The sequence below is a fragment of the Thrips palmi genome, unplaced genomic scaffold, assembly GCF_012932325.1.
Source record: "Thrips palmi isolate BJ-2018 unplaced genomic scaffold, TpBJ-2018v1 HiC_scaffold_1, whole genome shotgun sequence".
In the NCBI taxonomy this organism is placed as follows: domain Eukaryota; kingdom Metazoa; phylum Arthropoda; class Insecta; order Thysanoptera; family Thripidae; genus Thrips; species Thrips palmi.
Window position 1 is genome coordinate 545,251 of NW_023144620.1, and position 9,911 is coordinate 555,161.

A 9,911-nucleotide genomic window follows, 5' to 3' on the forward strand; every position below is an offset into this window, starting at 1 on the left:
AAATCCGTTGTAAATTTACGAAGGGCTTCGTAAATTTACGACGGGCTTCGTTAATCTACGACGGGTCTTCGTGAATCTACGGCGGACCTTCGTAAATAAACGAAGGAAGTGTTGGCAATTTTTTTGCCGCAGGATCCGTCGTTAATTCCAGACGTATAATTACGAAGAATCTCTGTATATAAACGAAGTTTCTTTGTTTATAAACGAAGGTTCCCTGTATATTTACGAAGGATCTTTGTAGATTTACGAAGGTGCTTCGTAAATTTCCATCGTGATTGGAAAATCAGCAGAGATCTTTCAAAAAATTAACGAAGGTTTTTGTAAATATACGAAGAGCTTCGTAAATTAACGAAGGAACCGTTGGCAATTTTTTTGCCGAAGGACCCGTCGTTTATTCCGGATATTAATTTTTACAGTGTAGGATGTCTCACCCTTTGAATAACAGTGAGTGCGTTTCTTACTTGCATGCGTGAGGCAAACGATGTTCAAACTTGTAAGCGTTAACTCGAATGTGTTTGACTGTCTTACCCTTGGATTTGCCGTGAGGGTCCAACGCCCCCCGCGACATCCTCCAACCTGTAATCGCTGCAGGCCCATCAGCCAGGGCGCCGTCACGTCGCACTGTAAAAAATTATTGTGAATTTACGAATTTTTTTTTTACAAATTCTCTGTGAAGTAACAATAACATTTCGTTATTTTATGAAATTTATTTGTAGAGGCCGTTTTATAAATTATTCATCACGGAAATCTTCTTAATTTTATGAAATTTGTTCGTTAACACCGCCTTATGAAATGGTATGAACAAAATACATCTCAAACGTGACTAAAATACTACAACAATGTCACAAAAACATGAAAAGTTTCCTAAAATTACAACAAATGCTTGGGTAATTCCGTTGCACAAATCGCTTGTAAGATTACGAGATATGGTGATGCCTTCCTCATTTTACAAGATGTTTCATAAAACAAAACAAAAACGCTGAAATAAGTTGATCTCCATTTAATCAGCGTGACAAGGTAGAACATAAGCGGTCCACGTAATTTGGAGCGTGTGAAAAGTTCGTAATTTTACAAATTACTGCGTGAAGAATAATTCATAAATTGTAAAGAAACAAAATGACGTTGTAAATTTACAGATAATTTGTGCAACGAAATTACCCATAAATTGTTTGTAAATTTACGAACTAATTTTTTACAGTGCGGACGACCGCATCGACCCCTGCAGGCCGTGCAGGCCGTCTCCACGAAGGCGTGGCGAATCGAAGCGGTGCCCATTCGCCTCAGCCCGCGGCTCGAAGCGCCGCCAGACGGCCGGGCCAGGGCGGCCGGCTTGAAGGGACAGGTCAGCTGACGCTTGCATCGGTAAAAGGCTGCACCAACATGGTGCAGATCTTCTCCACAATACAAACAAAATTCGTCAAAATACGGTAGAGTGAATTCTAAAAGGGATATTAAAATATAAGCGCCGGCATTATGCACGCTGGCAGAACTTTCACCATAATACACTGTAAAAAATATGTTGTGAATTTACGACGGAATATTTTCCGAAGGGTTTTTGGGAATGTCCAAAAGTGCACTGCAAATGTTTCTTTCCTACGGGAACTTTTGTAAGTCAACGTAGGTTCGTCGTTAATTTACGAAGGTTCTTTGTAAATTTACGAAGAAAAATCGTAAATTTACAAAATCTGTTCTAAATTTACGACGGGCTTCGTTTATCTACGACGGGTCTTCGTAAATCTACGGCGGACCTTCGTAAATAAACGAAGGAAGTGTTGGCATTTCTTTTGCCGAAGGATCCGTCGTTAATTCCAGACGTATAATTACGAAGAATCTCTGTATATTGACGAAGGTTGTTTGTTTATAAACGAAGGTTCCCTGTAAATTTACGAAGGATCTTTGTAGATTTACGAAGGTGCTTCGTAAATTTGGGGTATCCCGAACTGTCCACCAATCCAACTTCCCCCCAAGACAAACTACCCACCAATAAATCTGTCCCCCATTTAAAACGGATTATTTGACAATTTATTTAATTTTTGGTTCCTCCATTTAAAACTAAATAATAAGAATGAAAAATGCAAAATAAATGAGCTGAGCTCACTACTTTCCGTGCAAGTTGCCCTAAATAATTTTTAAAAATTATCAAATAATTATAAATAATTTCTAAAAATTATTTTAAAAACGTGGGGGCATAAATATGCTGCCGTGATGTCACTCTGGACACTATGAAAAATTTCGAAGGCTTAAAACCAGGTGACAGGCTGCCTTTAAGCTAAAGAGCCATCTAGGCTCCGTACTCTTGGCCGAAAGGTTTCGTCACCATGAAAAAGTGCGCAATCAGTCCCAGGCAGACCGCGCAGTCACGGTAGCGGTGAGCTTGGCGTACTCCAGGTTGCGAGGCCCTTGAGTCGTTCAAGCACGCCGAATGGGCCGCGCCGCAGGTAGCGTACGGTTGAGGCGTGCTTGGCGTCCTCCAGGTTGTGAGGGCTTTGAGTGGCACTAGCACGCCGCCTAGGCCACGCCGCCTAGGCCGCGCCGCAACCAGCGTGTCCTCCAAGCGCCCCCGTCATTCGTGCGTCACGCAGCCTCGCCACCAGGGCGACGGCGTACTTGGCCGCCGGCATGCAGAGCCCTTCAGTCGCGCATGACGCCGCCTAGGCCACGTGTCGTTGAGGCGTGCTTGGCGTCCTCCAGGTTGTAGGGCCTTTGAGTCACGCAAGCACGCCGCCTAGGCCGCGCCGCAGCCAGCGTGTCCTCCAGGCGCGCCGCCACCACCGTTGAGGCGTGCTTGGCGTCCTCCAAGTTGTTGGGCCCTTGAATCACGCTAGCACGCCGCCTAGGCCGCGCCGCAGCCAGCGTGTCCTCCAGGCGCGACGCCACCACCGTTGAGGCGTGCTCTTGTCCTCTGCCAGGATGTTCAGCCTTTGAGTCACACAAGCACGCTGCCTAGGGCGGCTCCGGGCCGGGCACTCAAAGCGGTGGAAGGGTCGATTGTCGTCGCAGGGCCGTCACAAGGTCCCTGAAGAGCAGAAGACAGCGTGTCGGACTTCCCCCTGCCGGCTCCATCTCCGCTAGGGAGATCGGTCATGGTGCGACGCCGAAGGGGAAACGACTGAGAAACTTTGTGTACATCGAATAGGGATAACCCCGGATAACCCGCGGCTTACCTCCGGACTACATCGAAAAATTTCCAGGATAACCATTGGATTACGGCAGATTACCCCGGAGTACCTCAGAATTTCCCCGGATTACTTCAAAATTTCTGGTTATCTAGAGAACGGATTACGAATATGCTGTACACCGGATAACTGAAGTCGTTTCCGCCTCGTGCGACGCAGGGGCGCGACCGAGGGCGTGACCACAATTCTCGGTACGATTTTCTGAGTTCAGCACCATCGCCACCCCGCCACCCTCGCGGCCTTGGCACCTGGCGGCCTCGGCCGAGATGCGCGCGACGATGCGCAGCAGCAGCCGGGGCCGGCTGCACCCGCCAGTGCCTATCGGCACTCGGTCTCTCTCGCACTCGCGGGACATTCCATGTGGGTGTGAGGGAGATGGAGTGACGACGCACGGGGGGTGCAGGGGTTCCCGACGAGTTGCAAGTTCTTTTGAAAACTGCTGAGTCTTCTTCCTTTTCCCCTGCTCACTGTTGAAGACCCAATTAAATATTCTATCTTTTCTGTTTCAAAATTCATGTTTCATTTTCATTTCTTCTAGTTGTGACACTCTTTCTGTACTACCCTAAAGGCAGGAACGTGGACTCACGTACGTACATCCCATGGATGCATTTTTAATATTACAAAACATTCCAGTTTCAGTAGAAACTAGGCAATAAGAAAACACGCCTCAACAGTGGTGGCGTCGCGCATGGAGGACAGGCTAGGCTGGCTGCGGCGCGTCCGCGGCGGCGTGCTGCGCGACTGAAGGTTATGCATGCCGGCGGAGGCCAAGAACGCCGTCACCCAGGTGGTGAGGCTATATGCCGCACGAATGACAGGGACGCCTGGAGCACACGCTGGCTGCGGCGCGGCCTAGGCGACGTGCTAGCGTGATTCAGGGGCCCAACAACCTGGAGGACGCCAAGCACGCCTCAACGGTGGTGGCGGCGCGCCTGGAGGACACGCTGGCGGCGGCGCGGCCTAGGCGGCGTGCTTGCGTGACTCAAAGGCCCTGCAACCTGGAGGACGCCAAGCACGCCTCAACGACACGCGGCCTTGGCGGCGTCATGCGCGACTGAAGGGCTCTGCATGCCGGCGGAGGCCAAGCACGCCGTCGCCCTGGTGGCGAGGCTGAATGCCGCACGAATGACAGGGGCACTTGGAGGACACGCTGGCTGCGGCGCGGCCTAGGCGGCGTGCTAGTGCCACTCAAAGGCCCTACAACCTAGAGGACGCCAAGCACGCCTCAACCGTACGCTACCTGCGGCGCGGCCCATTCGGCGTGCTTGAACGACTCAAGGGCCTCGCAACCTGGAGTACGCCAAGCTCACCGCAACCGTGACTGCGCGGTCTGCCTAGGACTGGTTGCGCACTTTTTCATAGTGGCGGAACCTTTCGGCCAAGAGTACAGAGCCTAGATGGCTCTCTAGCTTAGAGGCAGCCTGTCACCTGGTTTTAAGCATGCGGAATTTTTCATAGTGTCCATAATGACGTCAAGGCAGCATATTTCTGCCCCCACGTTTTTAAAATAATTTTTAGAATTTTTTTTATAATTGTTTGATAATTTTTAAGAATTATTTAGGTCAACTTCTATCAAAACTTTATTCCTCTGACAGTACTTTCTATTTCTTTGCCTATAATTTATTAAAAATTAGTTGGTAATATATATATTTTATATATTATATATTTTTTATAATTTTATCTTAGGGGGGACACAATAATACGGGGGACGGAAAAAATGGTGGACAGATATAGCCATCCCGTAAATTTCCATTGTGATTATAAAATCGGCAGAGATCTTTCAAAAAATTAACGAAGGTTTTTGTAAATATACGAAGAGCTTCGTATATTAACGAAGGAACCGTTGGCAATTTTTTTTGCCGAAGGACCCGTTGTTTATTCCGGATATTAATTTTTGCAGTGTTTTTTAGCATGAACCAGTAAGTCTCGCGCTTACAAGTGTGAGCCACGTTTGTCCCCGTCTTGCGAATGTGAGAAACCGATGCATCACGCGTCCGAGAGTGAGACGCGGCTCGTCCCTCTCTTGGAGCCTAAGATACAACGCCCCGGGTTGCACGCTTGCAAGTGTGAGGCAACCCATGTGTGACTTGCAGGCGTGAGACATTTTGGTTCTCGCTCAGAGACTGTCTCACACTTGGATTTGCAGTGTCAGCCACATTCACAGTTAATAAACAAATGTTACGACTTATTCGTCAGAATATTTAATTGGTCATATTCGTTTGAATACGTGACACGGCCGTCAAATTAGGATGTCACATTAGGATGTCTCAGCACGTTACTAACTTTTTCCTCATTAATTACGTATTCGTAGAAACAGAAATAATACTTAGTATTTTCTAAGTAAGTGTGACTAATTTCCTTTGCAAAATTATGTACAAAAAATTCTCTGTACATTATTTAATATTTCCTAAGTTGTTCTTTATAAAAGGAAAAGTGCGTATTATGGTTGCACAAATTACTTGCATAAGTACTGGCAAAATGAGCAAAAAGTCAGTAACGTGCTGAGAGTGTAAGTTTGAACGTCGATCCACATCACATGCAAGCGAAAGTGACAAGATTCGTGTTGTGACGTAAATGACGCCACGTTCGTTGAATAACACTGTAAGAAAAATCGACGGACTTTTCCGGTAAATAATTGACCAGACTTCACTGGTTTTCTGGCAAAGGGGTGTAAGTCCGTAAAATCGAAAAATTGAGTTAAGTGTATTTTCGGATGTATCACTCAAAACCGCACAACTTGGTGTTGTCAGATCGAGTCGTCATTTTGACGTTCTGACAACACTAAGTTGTGCGGTTTTGAGTGATACATCCGAAAATACACTTAACTCAATTTTTCGATTTTATGGACTTACACCCCTTTGTCCAAAAACCAATGACTTATTCCTTACCCTATTTGGTACATGTACGCAGGAGACGGCTTGTTCCGTACCCCTTTCCGTATCGGTACGGGCCGATCCGTACCCGTCCGTACCCCTCTCCGCATGGGTGCGGAAAAGGGTACGGAGCAAGTCTGGTCAATCATTTACCTAGAAAGTCCGCCGATTTTCTTTTACAATGAACACCTGCTTCACTTTGCTGCAGGTCATCTCCTCCACGGTCACGTACATGGTGATCCTGTTGCAGTTTCAGCAGGAGATGCACGATACGCTCCAGACTAACACCAGTCGTGTCTCGCACTCAGCAAATTCAGAAGTTGCTGAATGAAAAGCTTCTGTTTCAACCCTTTGGTTATCTGCAGGCATCTGTGTGAGGTGGTCGAAAATAAACGAATTTCGACAAGAATTGATAAGACTCCAGAGCACACTTTTATCTACTGTCATTACCTTTCAAACAAAAAAGAAAAACATGCTCTCTTGACGCAACTGCAGTGGTCGCTGACATCCGATCGACGCCATTCTCAGTTTGTGGTGCTTTATTTTCTGTATGCTGAAGACATGAAAAGTTTGCACAACCTGTTCCTACTCGTTATGAAAACAATGTATGGATCCTTTTTTTCCGGAATTTCCTCTTGGTAACTATGAAAAAATTCTGATCACTTAAATCTCTTGCGACATTACACGTCACGTGACAAAGAGGAAGGAATTCTATATCTATTTTAGCGAGAAAAATCCACTGCACCGCAATACTACATCCCACGAACAATGATTTGCCACGTACTTTCCCTGTTATTGACTTTCAGTCGAGAGCGTCACTGACAAAATAGCTGCTTTAACGAGACCAATGTTTCCGTAATGACCACTTCACGGTTCACGACGAGGCGACAATCGTGACAAAGTGGAATGAGAGCATCAAGCGACGCTCAGACACCGTGTATCGCTGACAGGACTAATCGCATATAAAGAAAGAGCGCTCAGTCAGGCTTTCGTCAAAATGGCAAAGCTCGTCCTTCTTCTCGTTAGCTTCCTCGCCGCGCTTTTGGTAAGAAGGATTCATGAGTACTGTGTGTGTGCGCATCTGCCGTCTTGGGTTGAGATTTAAATGGCCGCTGGTTCTCAAGAAAGCTGCATTTTCCAGTTGAAGCATTCAAAGCAAAATTTGGAACTTGGGGGGCATGCTTTGTTTTTCCCTCAATATCCAGTTTTAGTTTGTCGCCTGTATAAAGGCTTGCAAAGAAAAGGACTTTGCAAAACAAAGTATTCTCCGGCATTGTATTACGAATTCCCTCGCGAACTGTTTTCTTCGCATTGCAAAGAAATAGTTCGCAAGTTGCGAAGAAAACAGTTAGCAATGTTGCGAAGCATTGGTTTGTAACGTTGCAAAGCATTTTCTTTGGAAGTTACAAAGTAATACTTCGCGATAGAAAGAAAATAGTTGGAAATGGGGCATTCCCTGCCAGTCCGACCACTTTCGTAGGTCACTATCTCGGAATTCGATGCAACTTTTTTTTTCAAGTAGTACTTAATGAGAAAGCATGCTGTGCAAAAATTCAGGCCGATCGAACCAGTAGTTCCTGAAATATGGGCTTTTCAATTTTTGCCTAAATTGTTAAATTACCATGTCCTATGTGGGAAAATTCCTATACCGAATAGGTTAAATGCGCCCGATACTTTTATAGGATTTCTACCACAATTTTTTTTAGAGTGAATTGTTTGAGTGGTTTGGGTGAAATTGCAAGTTTCCAAATTTTCCGTCCGTGCTCTGTTACTTATGGAGGTATGGCCTTTCTGAAGAGGTTTTCTTCAAGGGAAAACTATAAGGATACAGAATCTGTAATCGAATTTGAGATCCGAGACCCAAAAAAGGGCTAAAACTGGCAAAAATCACAAAATTTTCGTTTTTTTTCAATCAATTTTCAATCTTATAATTTCCCTGTGTCCTTAAAATCTAGTACCGCAAAATGTAGATCAAGACGTGCCCTATCGAGCTGTGAGACGAAAAAAGGTGGGTATGGGTTTTACTTCGGAGCTACAGCCTCTCAAAAATTGTGTTTTAGACCTAAAATTACAATTTTGCTAAAAGTGCTCTGCAGTTAGTTTCCTTCTTCCCCAAGCCTAGGCCATGAGTTTCTTCGTGCAGAAATGGTCCGTCTCTTCCGAATGGTGAACCAGAGCCTAATTATGACTATCGTAGAGCCCGAGAAGTCTTGAGGACTGGCCTTGCCCCTGCAGGTTGGGCAACCTACCCGGCGCAAGTGCGTCGAAACAAGTCTACATCCCAGGCGCTTGGCTCCGCAAACCTCTGCCTTGCGATGAATGAGGGTGCCCCCTTCCCCCAGCCCATACACACATCTACACTGACATTCACCACCACTACCACGGGGTGTGCAACGACTTGAGTCGTAACAAAATATGCCGTTTAAAAACGACCTAATTGTTTTACAAAATGTCGTAAATTTACGATTAATCTTAACAGTGTATGGTGCTGCTGTTCTTTCGTACACTGTTAAAAAAGTTATGAATTTTCAAAGCAATTTTGATGACAATTTTACGAATACGGATATGAATTTTACAAACATTGCAATTTTCATAACTTGATGCGAAAATTCAAAACAATTTCGTAAAATTGACAATTGTTGGTAATTTTAAAACCATGTTCTGAAAATTGCGAATCTTAAATGTTGATTTTGAGCACACAATAGTAATTTTCCGAATCCGATTGTAAATTTCATAACTAGCTCAAGAGGCGTGGCCAAGGGGCGCTGGTAGAGTCATCAGTAGCTGACCCTCCGCCTCCCGTGGGACGTGGTAGCACAGCGGTAAAGAGCGTGCACCACAAGTCAAAGATCCCGGGTTCGAAACCCGCTGATCAAAAGCAGATTCGGTTCAATAAATGGCATAAGGCCGCTTGGGTGTTCATATACATGAACACTTAGTTGTCCTTTTGCTTAACTGCTCTAAAATGACCTCGCAAACGCGAATATGAATTTTCATAACATGATATGAATTTTCATAACGTGATTGTAAAACAATTTACAATCATTTGTGATTTTAATTTTCATAACAATTGTTTGTGAAAAAAAATGCCAACCAATGTTATGAAAATTACAACTGATTTTTTTAACAGTGTAGCGTTTGGTATCAGCGTGTAGGCTAATAAAGACATATGACATTGTGAACGTGTTCGGTTTCGCAGGGGCTGGCGTGCGGCGTGCCCTGCTGCACGGGAAGCAAGAAAATGACGAACTCCCCGCCAGCGTCCCCTCGCCGGCCCGCGTCGCCCGCAAGGAGCACGGGCAGCCACGGCAGCCCCCCGCAAGGCCTCCCCTCCTGGCTGCAGCATGGAGGCAGCCCCAGCGGCAGGCCGAGCCCCACCCGCTTCAGGCCCGGCGCCATTCCCGAGACCAGGCACCTCCAGCCTGGGCAGAACACCAAGTGAGGGTTGCTGCACGGCCAAGCTGTTGAGAGTCATAAATGTCCGTCTCAGGACGTGAGTTTCGTTTGTAAACCTTCGCGAAGCTTCGTCGCCAATCGGACTTGATTATGTGCAGTTTCTTGGAAAATAAAACGTAAAGCACCTTAGTTTGGAGAGTACTTTGTAAGCGCTCCAGCAGCGTGGAGTGTACATTGCCAGGTTGGCCCATGTGGAATGAACTTGCAGGCATACAGGCATGCTTGAACCTGAAGAATTCTACGTACAGACTTGGGTTTGTAGAAAAGTCCATCGCACATCTGTAGATGTTAACTTGCCTGTCACTTGTTTATCACACGTCTGTAGATGTGCGATGTTAGTACACTCCTAAAGATGTGTGTACACTGTGGAGTTTGTACCGTAGAACGGGGTAATATGAGACATGAA